Source organism: Dermacentor andersoni, chromosome 7 (assembly GCF_023375885.2).
Source record: "Dermacentor andersoni chromosome 7, qqDerAnde1_hic_scaffold, whole genome shotgun sequence".
Classification (NCBI taxonomy): Eukaryota; Metazoa; Arthropoda; class Arachnida; order Ixodida; family Ixodidae; genus Dermacentor; species Dermacentor andersoni.
The window spans coordinates 34057371-34069759 of NC_092820.1; positions in this window are offsets into that span (position 1 = coordinate 34057371).

Sequence of the window (12389 nt, forward strand, 5' to 3'; positions counted from 1 at the left end):
AATTGCAGACCTTGAAGGCCTGAGATGTTTCTCAATATTTATTTTTTATTCATGAAGCTCTGTTTTGTTGAACATCTACGTATGTTTGTGTTGGCAGAACCCTTGTAAAAAGAAACCTGTAGCGTAGCTAGGACTTATTTGCCTACATTATCAAAATTTAAACCGTGCATTTTGGCCAATTCAAATGTTATTTGAGTGCATTGTGCTGCCTGTTTATGATTCGAACTCTCCATGCTACCGCAATCCATTAATTGCATGTTTTCCTTTAGGACTGAGAGAGGCCTCTCGTTTTTTACTTACTTTTCACAGTTATCCCAGTATTTTATGAAGACCAATAAGGCCTGCAAACAAGGCGGGTGGAAATAAAATAACCACAAGAAATGGTACAACAAAGACGGAAGCTTATTCTATTTGAGAATTAGTTGTGCGTGACTCTATAATAATAAAATTTTAACAATAAAATGAACCTCGATATTCGTGTGTCCAGCGAGGACTGTTTTCCGCAATGCAAGAGTGAGGATGATAATTGTATATGGAAGACTTAAAATGTTTGCTTCTGGATGCAGTTCTTATCATTTGTGAATAAAGTATATTCTGTTTCTTCAATACGCAGTTTTCCTCTTTCTTTCTTTCCGTCTAAGGTTAAAGTGACTAAGCTGCATGCAGTTTGCTTGTCTTAGTCACGACCAAACATCACAAGCACAATAAGGCAGGTCGTGTTGCGATACACGCAAAAAAGAAATGTCGCCAGGCAAGTAATCTAAGGAAGGTATGAAATAATGTTGCTTTCTATGGTGGTGTTGACTGCGGTGAACCAGCGGCTCCCCCTTATTTTTTGCGTCAGCTATACGTGTCTTGCTTTCGAACCGAAGCATATGCATTTATAAGGTGCTGGCACTTTAAGGACAGCACTAATTTTCCCATGCCATAGTATCCGCGACGCGCAAAGAGACACCCTGCAAGCGCAACGAACCTAGGCGCGGAGAGGCCGACGGCGTCGACTGTCCGGCTCATCCGACTAGCGTGACGTCACACCGGCGTGCGGAGGCCTTCCTTTTTTTTCTAGGTGGCTTTGGTTGAGCCCGGCTTGCAGCTGTTGTGACGTCAGTGCCCTAGCGGGAGGAGCGGGAGTTAGGCCGCAGTACCATCTGTGCGACCGCAGGCGAGCGCACGAGCTTAGACCCGGCTATGTAGCTACGCTATGCTATTATAAGAATAGCTACGCTATTCTTATAACAAAGAACCGGGCACTTCACCCACTACTGTTAAGTTGATGGCCAAATAAAGCCGTACTGTTGTCGCTCCACCTGCCATGGTTGCTCAGTGGCAATGGTGTTGGGCTGCTGAGCACGAGGTCGCGGGATCGAATCCCGGCCACGGCGGCCGCATTTTGACGGGGGCGAAAACACAGTGTGCTTCGATTTAGGTGCACGTTAAAGAACCCCAGGTGGTCCAAATTTCCGCAGTCCTCCACTACGGCGTGCCTCATAATCAGAAAGTGGTTTTGTCACGTTAAACGCCATATTTAAGACTGCAAGGGTCGCAGAAAACTGGAAGAATGCAAGCATTATACTAATCCGCAAAAAAAGATGATAAAGAACTTCAAAATTATAGGCCCATTAGCTTACTCCCAGTATTATATAATATATTTACCAAAATAATCTCCAATAGAATAAGGCCAATTCTGGACTTTAGTCAACCACGGGAAAAGGCGGGCTTCAGGAAGGGATACTCTGCAATGGATCACATCTATGTTATTATTCAGGTTATCGAGAAATCCGCAGAGTATAAGCCTCTCTATACGAATGAATGAAACCACGTTTATTCCACATTAAAATGCGCCGAAGACGCTGCGGTGGAAAGAGGAGGGGTGTTATTGGAAAAGGGGAAGGATAAGGCTGCCTCCGTTTTATTAATGAACGTCCTGGAGGCAGCTAAGTGGGGGCGGCACGACGCTTGTGGCTGTCGCGGAGCCGATCGCGGACGGGTGGTGCTGCAGGGTCCTGAAGGAACAGCAGCAGTGCTCGCCAGAGCTCGATGGCATGGTCCGGAGACGTGGTATCCGGGCAAGCCCAAGTCCGGAGAGAAGAAGGCCAGGGTCCCCGCTGTATGGTAGCCAGGGCACGAAGCCTTGGTGGGATGTAGAGGGGGCACTCCCAACAAAGGTGGTTTAGATCAGCACGACATGTGCACATGGAACAGAACCCACTTACGGGTGGTGGTGTGCCACCCTTGTGGAAACGGTTCAATAAGTGAGGAGTAAGGAGGGTACTTGTCTGGATTCTCCGAAGTAAGACTGACTCTCGCCGTGTCAATACCTTCGGTGGAAGCGACGGTATAGAGAGTGGATTGCCCACTGCTGCGAGGTAGGCGGCATGCCGTTTCATAGATTACGAAAAGGCATTTGATTCAATAGAGATACCAACCGTCATAGCGGCATTACGTAATATAGCTATACAGAAGGCTTACGTAAATACCTTGGAAAATATCTACCGATTTTCTACACCTACCTTAATTCTACACAAGAAAAGCAGGAAGATTCCTATAAAGAAAGGGGTTTTAGCACGTAAACCCCATGATTTTCTTTTTCGCTCCGCGTTGCGCTCCCCTTCCGTCAGACGCAATAAGTCAGTGCCAAACGAGCACTGAGGCAGGCGGAAACGGATCAAAAATTTGGAGGACGCTTAAGCCTCGCCTTCAATAGTGGAACGCGATAGCGTAAACGCACCCCGTTCGAACCGCCCACTCATTCGGTCGGCATGCTCTTGAGTCATGCAGAGACACACGGTGAGCGCTGAGCAATGCAGCGTTAGGCGCGGCAACGAAACTTGCGCCTGAGCAAGCGGAACGAACCAAACAACTTGGTGTCACGGAGGGATAAACGATCTACGCGAGCCAAACATCGTGATCGGCACGTAAAGCCGGACCGCGACGCGCCATTAAGGCGGACGCGATCATGAGGCTGATGCCTCGATAGGATCATCCTCTATCTCGCTTGGGAGACCCACGCAGACGCATAACTCCTCGCTAGGAGCACGGCACACATCGCAGGAGATGCTTTCCCACCAGACGCGCTACGGCGGAGCGATCACGTAAGAGGCGTCCCGCTTCGGACGCTGCACCTAGGAATCGCGCTGTGAGCGGCAGGATCATCATCATCATTATTATTATTATTATCATCATCATCAGCCTGGTTACGCCCACTGCAGGGCAAAGGCCCCTCCCATACTTCTACAACTATCCCGGTCATGTACTAAGTGTGGCCATGTCGTCCCTCCAAACCTCTTAATCTCATCCGCCCACCTAACTTGCTGCCGTCCCCTGCTACGCTTCCCTTCCCTTGGAATCCAGTCCGTAACCCTTAATGCCCATCGGTTGTCATCCCTCCTCATTACATGCCCTGCACATGCCCATTTCTTTTTCTACATTTAACTAAGATGTCATTAACTCGCTTTTTTCCCTCACCCAATCTGCTCTTTTCTTATCCCTTAACGTTACACCTATCATTCTTCTTTCCATAGCTCGTTTCGTTGTCCTCAATTTAAGTAGAGCCCTCTTAATAGGCCGCCAGGTTTCTGCACCGTACGTGAGTACTGGTAAGACACAGTTATTCACTTTTCTCTTGAGGGATAATGGCAACCTGCTGTCCATGATCTGAGAAAGCCTGCCAAACGCACTCAAGCCTATTCTTATTCTTCTGATTACTTCAGTCTCATGGCCTGGATACGCGGTCACTACCTCTCCTAAGTAGATGTATTCCCTTACCACTTCCAGTGCCTCGCTACCTATTGTAAATTTCTCTTCTCTTCCGAGACTGTTAAACATTACTTTAGTTTCCTGCAGACTAATTTTTAGACCCACTCTTCTGCTTTGCCTCTCCAGGCCAGTGAGCATGCATTGCAATTAGTCCCCTGAGTTACTAAGCAAGGCAATGTCATCAGCGAAGCGCTAGTTACTAAGGTATTCTCCATTTACTCTTATCCCAAATTCTTCCCAATCCAGGTCTCTGAATACCTCCTGTAAACACGCTGTGAATAGCATTGGAGAGATCGTATCTCCCGGCCTGACGCCTTTCTTTATTCGGATTTTGTTGCTTTCTTTATGGTGGACTACGGTGGCTGCGGAGGCGCTATAGATATCTTTCAGTATTTTTACATACGGCTCGTCTAAACCCTGATTCCGTAATGCCTCCATTACTGCTGAGGTTTTGACTGAATCAAACACTTTCTGGTAATAAATGAAAGCTATATATAAGCATTGGTTAAATTCCGCACATTTCTCTATCACCTGAATGATAGTGTGAATATGGTCTATTGTTGAGTAGTGTTTATGGAATCCTGTCTCGTCCTTTGGTTGAGAGATGTTTAAGGCGTTCCTGATTCTATTTGCTATTACCTTAATAAACACTTTGTAGGCAATGAACACTAAGCTGATCGGTCTATAATTTTTCATGTTTTTGGCGCTAACTTTCTTATGGATTAGGATTATCTTAGCATTTTTCCAAAATTCCGGAACGCTCGAGGTCATGAGGCATTGCGTGTACAGGGTGGCAAGTTTTTCTAGAACAATCTGCCCGCCTTCCTTTTGCAAATCTGTTGTTACCTGATACTCCCTAGCTGCCTTACCCCTTTGCATAGCTGCCAAAGCTTTCTTTACTTCTTCCGGCGTTACTTATGGGATTTCAAATTTCTCTAGGCTATTCTCTCTGCCATTATCGTCGTGGGTGCCACTTGTAGTGTACAAATCTATGCATAACTCCTCAGCCACTTGAACTATCTCATTCATATTAGTAATGATATTGCCGGCTTTGTCTCCTAACGCATATATCTGATTCTTGCTAATTCCTAGTTTCTTCTTCACTGCTTGTAGGCTTCCTCCATTCTTGAGAGCATGTTTAATTCTATCCATAGTATACTCCCTTATGTCAGCTGTTTTACGCTTGCTGATTAACTTCGAAAGTTCTGCCAGTTCTATCCTAGCTGTAGGGCTTTCATACATTGGCGCTTCTTGATCAGATGTTTCCTCTCCTGCGATAGCTTACTGGTATCCTGTTTAGCGGAGTTAACACCGGCTTCTATTGCACACTCCTTAATGGTGCCCATTAGACTGTCGTTCATTGTGTCAACACAAACGTCTTCTTCCAGAGTTAAAGCCGAATAGCTGTTCTGTAGCTTGATCCGGAATTCCTCTACTTTCCCTCTTACCGCTAACTCATTAATCGGCTTCTTATGCACCAGTTTCTTCCATACCCTCCAGAAGTCTAGGCTAATTCGATTTCCTACCATCGTATGGTCACTGCAGTGCACCTTGCTGAGTACGTCCGCATCTTGTAAGTGCCAGGGTTAGCGCAGAGTATAAACTCTATTCCACTTCTAGTCTCGTCATTCGGGCTCCTCCACATCCACTTTCGGCTATCCCGCTTGTGGAAGAAGGTATTCATTATCAGCCTATTATTCTGTTCTGGAAAGCCTACTAATAACTCTCTCCTGCTATTCCTGGCGCCTATGCCACTTGTCTCCAGTCTGCTTCTTTCCTACCTTGACATTGAAGTCGCTCACCAGTATAGTGTATTTTTCTTTGACTTTACCCATGGCCGATTCCCCGCCTTCATAGAAGCGTTCGACTTCCTGGTCATCATGACTGGATGTAGGGGGTATACCTGTACGACCTTCAATTTGTACCTCTTAAGTTTCACAACCACACTTGCCACCCTCTCGTTAATGTGTGTGAAGTGATTTTAGGAAAGGAAACGGAAGAGATGAGTGCAGCGCCGTAACTGTCTCTCACAGGAGGACACCTCAACAGCACTGCACGGGGAAGGGGGAATGGGATAAGAACATAGCTGGTAACATACAGGAATTCTATAGTATTAACCCTCTCGTTAATACTATAGAATTCCTGTATGTTACCAGCTATGTTCTTATTAATCAGGAATCCGACTCATATAGTTCTCGTCTATCCACTAAGCCCCGGTAGCAAAGGACGTGCCCACTTATTTTAGCACTGTACATGCTTCATTTGTCCTCCTAATTTCACTGAGCCCTATTATATCCCATTTACTGCCCTCTGATTCCTCCAATAGCACTGCTAGACTCGCCTCACCAGATAACGTTCTAGCGTTCAACGTTGGCAGGTTCAGATTCCAATGGTGGTCTGTCCGGATCCAGGGATTCTTAGCACCCTCTGCTGCGTCACAGGTCTGACCGCCGCCGTGGTCAGTTGCTTCACAGCTGCTGGGGACTGAGGGCCGGGGTTTGATTGTTGTATTCATATAAGAGGTTGTGGCCAAGTACTGCACCAGGGTGGCCAATCCTTCTTTGGTGAGAGTGCGTTACCGGCTCTGGTCACCGGGATCAGGCCTGTTTATGCAATTTTACCAACACGCGGATTTTTTTTTAATACGGTGGAAAATTCACGGCACCGGGATTCGAAGACTCGTCCTCTTGCACGCGAGGCGGATGCTCTACTCTACGTCACCGCTGAACCGCTGCACCGCGCCACCGCAGGAGGGAAGAGTGGCGTCGCCTAAACACGAGGGTTTGAGGGACGCACGCTGGAAGTTGGAAGGGGAGAGAGCAAGAAAACTTATTAAACGCTCAACGTGTGCGCAGAGCGTATAAGGGTTCTGCGTGTGCGCCAAGCGCAGGAGAAATTTACCGGAAACGTACTTTGCTATTCGTTTAACTGCGTCTTCTGTAATTTACATGCTCACAATTACCAATATGCACCGCAGTAGAACTTTCTACGGAAAGTTTCTAAGGCAACACCGCATTCACTAGAGGCGCTTTTGTCCCATTTCAACCATCGAACTGATGGCTGAGTGGTAGCGTCTCCGTCGCTCACTCCAAAGATCCTGGTTCGATTCCCACCCAGCCTATTTTGCAAGTTCTTTTTATTTATGAATTGCCTTCCACCATTTTCGCGCACGGCCAACGTCGCCGACGCTAACGACACCGGCTTTCCTGCGACACGAGCTCCTTAACGCTGTCGCGTTAAAAGGCATGATCGCGCTCTGGAACCCGGTAGAAAATGGCAGATAGTTTCATTTTCTGAACGCGCGAGTGCACGACGTGGTTAGCAAACAGACGAAACGGATGTAACGTCCCTCTTTGCTACTGCAAAATGTAAAGCATTCGGCATGAGCGCATGGTTGTCTCCCTAAACATCATATTGTCTAGTGGAGCAATAGTTGAAACAAAAACTAATACAGCCTTGAATAATTCTCGAAGTGTCGAGGGGAGTGTTGTTTCAGCAATGAGAATTACGTAAGCGCACTAGTTTCCTAGCTTGAAGTCAACTCTCCGACTGGAAGGGCGGCTCCCTTAGAAGAAAGGCGCGAGCGTTTAGGTTGAAATTTCAGCGGCTTTCGCGGCGCGCAGTGGTGTAGTATACTCTTTAGATACGATCGTCAGCGCTCATTGTATACATTGCGCTTGTCTTTTTAAAATGGCTAAACCTGGTGGGGGGCGCTATATAAAGACGTTTTCTTGTGACTATAACTCCCACCCTTACATCCTTAGTAAAATGTGTTTGAGGGAACTAATATACCTGTAGGTGAGATAGATTTTTTTTTGGAATTGCACCTTTCCACTCCGGTGGGTGTTTTGACAGAATGCGCACTACCTTTTCTTATTACAGTGACATCCGTTATTCTATCACCACCCTCGTCATTTGGATGTCCATCAAAGCGATACCGATGTGTTTTCCGAGACGTTTATAAAAATTGGTTGACACTTCCTTCAAAGGAATCAGTCATAACACGATGAAACGCGTATTATGAGGATCAGTGGCAGCTTTCTTGCACATTAAAAAATACAAGTCGCCGTAAATATACACAATCCTTTATTGATTAAAGTTTCGCTAGCGAAGACAAAAGTAGTGACGGCGATAGCAAACACGCCAGGCATGTGCTACTGCGCAGGGTAAACAGAACCCCGGAAGCTACCGGGCGCCGTATGTTGTACATCCGACGCGACGGTCAGTGCGTGTGTGGCCAAACTGTGTCGTTAGAGCACGGAGTCCACGGCTAGAGCTCCGGCGGCAGTACGTGCGCGCGCCCATGCATTTCTTTAAAAGGTGCGTTAGGCGAGCGCGCTCATCATATGGAATATCTGGCTGAAGGCGTGCATGCGTGCAAAAGCGACCGACCGGCGGGGCGAGCACACCGTTTTCCTCCGCATCCCCTTTCCGACCGCTCTGTTTTTTTTTGTCCTATTTTCCGGAGTTAGACATTCAACACACAAATATACAGGCTGGCAACTAGGGGTTTTAGTAGATAGCCACTTCGCCGAAGCTGCCGCAGATTATAATAGAGCACCTAATAAAGCGGTGGTGCGCATACATAGCAGTTACGATAGACTGACGTCATGTTCCTTGATGAGCCACACAAACAGAATAATTAAAGGGGACCACATGCCCAGGGGCTCAAGTAGGCGTCAAAGTTAATTGAAGAACGATACGTAACCAGTGTTCCGACTGCAAGCTGATCCGACCATTGGTTTCGAACCCCGTTTCGTTAGCACTGTAGCCCGATGCGCCGTCCGTTGGACAGTGGACTACTCAGTGATCCAAGTTGGCGGGAGAACGGTTCGAGAGTGATCCTCAGAGTATCCTCATCACGATAATCGCATTAAAAATTATTTGCCGCAATTGACCTGTTCTCAATATTTCAGTGAAGATACATCAGACCTCTTCAATTATTGTTGCTGCTGCCATAGCAAAATAACTGAGGGGACCTGTGATGCGTCTCTGCAGATAGTCATGCAAAGACACTGCCAAGGAGCTCCTCTCCCCTTGAAATAAAAAAAAATCAAGAAAAAACGTTTTCACTTGACGCAACTGATCATTTCTTCAATACCTTATTGCGTTTCCTCAAAAAGCTTGACAAAACTGAGGAATATTCAAACAGCTAGGCAAAATAGCTGCTTTTGCGTAGGCGCAAGGAATTGCACACCGCCGAAATGGAACACTTAGTGAAGAGCCTGTGAGAACATAAATGACTACTCGTACCTTGTCTCAAGCAATGAAATATACGTGAGTCCGCGTGCCTTCTGGTTTCAATGCTGTTTCATTTCTTACGTTATGCCGCGGATATTTAAATGCAGCAAGAATATCAAATGCCGAGTTTCCGTAGATTGCTTCTCTAAAGACGAACCTTTCGCGAGGCAAACGAATTTCAGCGGCCCTTCCGAGTTCGCCAAAAAAAGTGTAGTTGAGCGCCTTCGTAGTGCAGGGTTAACATGGGCTCTGAACGAGCCATCGCTGCCCCCCCCCCCCCCCCCGGACCGCTTCTCTTCATTTCATTCTTTTTTATACTTTCAGATGAAGGCAACGTGTGCTTTGATTTCACCGTGTACGGTCTCCGAAAGTGGGGGGAGTGCAAGAAGGGCTTAAAGTGCAACAGAGCGATTTCCAAGTGCGAGAGAACCCGCAATCTGCCCTTCAAGCACGACGACGACGAAGACAATACGGCAGTCATACTTGCCTATTTGTAACACTCGTTTCCTGTCCTATAACGGCGCCTCGACCATGTGTCGTAGTAACACACGTTCACGCATGCGCGGAACCAGCGCAACTACTGTACACAAGACCCTTACAGACGCGCAGGTCCGTACAGATGTGTTTACGACCTATACAGACGTACGCAAGACGCTCCAACGTTTTTGTCAACTGCAACAGCCAACCATATTTAGTGCCTGTTGAGGCTGTCTCACTAATGTCCAGAATTAGTTAGCGCTACTAAGCGTATGTCCGATAGAAGCACGAAGGCGCCCTTTGCAGCAGCATCACAGAAGCAAAAGAACACGGCTACGCTTTTTGAATAAACGCCGCCATATAAGCCAATATTATTTAGCCCTTAGTCATTTAAACAGCGGGAGACCTGAACGGGGAGAGAAATAGTTCAGTAAATTGTGACAGAAGGAAATAAAAACGAAGAAACGAAATGAATATCTGAATGTACCACTTCTTATGTCGCTGTTGTGTGTGCACGAAGAAACCATTTGGAGGACTGCTGAAGGTCATTCAGAATTTTTAAATAAAGCTTACTTCATTTATGTTCGAAAAGAAACAAAAAGCTTTGGAGGACGCTTAAACTTCGTCTTTAAGAGTGGAACGCGGTAGCCTTGGAAGACCTACTGCTTTTCATGCTTCCCGGCAACTGCAGCTTATATAACCGTAACGTTTACGGAGAAACGCTGGCTGCGAACGCTATGCAAGCCGCGGAACATTCAGGTTGAAACGCGGCCTCTTGCATGGGCCCATCTCCTGTTATTGTTTCGCACTTTTAATATTGAAGTGTGAGAAAATCTAACATAAAGGATGCGCTGTAGGCATTTTTTTTTTCATTACATTTGTTTGTGGCCTGCCGCTCTCAAAATTCCAAGAAATAACAATGTAAACAATGAAAGACTAGTTATTAGCAATATTGGTGGCAGAAGAGTGGTTTTGTTTGCATGGTTCGGAATTTGGCTTTTCCTTTGACCAGTCGACAGCAGTTTCTGCATGCGACCTTCACGTAGATTACGTGACGCAGCGGTTCCAAATGTTGTATGAAAGTCTTCTGAACATCAGCAAATTTTAGAGTCAGCAGCGTAGAGAAAACGAACGCGATCCAGCAGGTAAGGTGACCGTGTAAACTTTGCTAGAACAGAGCAATTTGCGAAAGCAAGGGCTCGGCTTTTGATAAATTGTGAATGTGAACTGGAAGGTTTGCAAACTAATCGCAGCAACCCTCTGAACCTGGTTTTTGCATGTCGCCTTATTCTTCGTTGAATGCTTCGTTTATTCTTTACAGTGAAGCTGTTAAGGGCTACTTCCCGCACTATTGTGTCCGCGTGTAGAAAAAAAGAAATCCCGAAGATGGTGGAATTTGTGGCCGACCCGCGGCGGAGGTACAGTTCGCCATTAAGGGGCCTACATACAGAGCTTCGCTGGCCATCCTTCCTCACAGAGTGGAAGGGCACTAATAATTTTTTTTTGTCGCACGTAAGAGTACAGGAGGAGCCAGCGCTTGCAAAGGGCGCCAACAACTTGCATACATTTAGTGAAAAAATACATCTTCTTTAAAACTTCTTCGCTACGTGTCCTATAAGTGGGTCTGTCACTGTGTCCTTACTTAATTTGCCGTACTGGCATGAAAGCCACCTACATTTCCCTGTATTTCCCACTTTCCTTTTCACCAATGAGGAGTAGCAGGCTAGGGATACGCTTTCCGGGCCAACCTCTCCTCCTTTCTCTCATTGAAGACTACTCCCTGCTGGCATGAAATCAATTGCCAAATAAAATTATGTGCAAGCAACCTGCAGCACGTCACGTGGCATATGTGCACAATGCTACTAACAGACAGCTCGAGTTTTATATAATGACGCAGATTCGGTGCAGACACACTACAAACTTTGCTTCGAATGCCTTAAACGTTGCCATATCATAAGAAGCCAACAAACACTGACACCAAGGATAACATAGAGGAAATTACTTGTGCTTAACAAATAAAATAAGAGACGATAAATTATCGTTTTGTTATCGATAAAGTTATCGTTTCTTTATTTCATTTATTGAGCACAAGTAATTTCCCCTATGTTATCCTTGGTGTCAGTGTTTGTTGGCTGCTTATGATATGACTAATAAAAATCGGGCCCCTCGGTTAACCCCCTTTCTTCTCGTTAAACGTTGCCAGTGGGATGAAAACCGCAGCGGCGGGTGTGGTGTAACTGCATGTCTATCGATTGATTTAATGGAATTGAAATGAATTGAATTGCCTTTATTTTCATATACGCACAAATTGTGGGGAATTTAAGGAAGAAGTTGAACACAACAACATGACGGGCCTTAAGCGTCTGAGGGTAGCAGCGGCATGCACTGTTTCAGGACCGACAGCACAGACAATACATTACAGTACAATACAATGTTGGCACAACTTGTGCCTGCAAAAAAAGAAAATTTGAATTTAAGACGAAACACTGCAAAAGACCGAGCAATCCGCAGTTTACACATAAGGAAAAAGCTAGGAAATTCCAATAAGCAGCCTAAAACAGTAAATACGGTCATGGTCAAATTTCCTTGAAAAACTCACACAAACGCGAAACAGGGCAGGAGGTAACATCGATATTATTGCGCATGAGTGCGTTTAACAGGCGTGGTAAGCGATGATGTAGCATTCGAAAAGCGTAGTTGTTCGACGACGTGGCACATGTCCGGGTGATCATGTGCGGTTTCTGTTTCTAACTGCGTTAGGGACAGTTCTAACAACTGCGTCGTTGAAGTTTCCGTTTCGTGACGTACGCACTTATACACGCTACTTGCAAAGTATACGGGCAATGATCTCAGCCAGATCATTGCTCGTATACGTGTTTGATTCCTCATCAATTACACCATACAATTTAAAATGT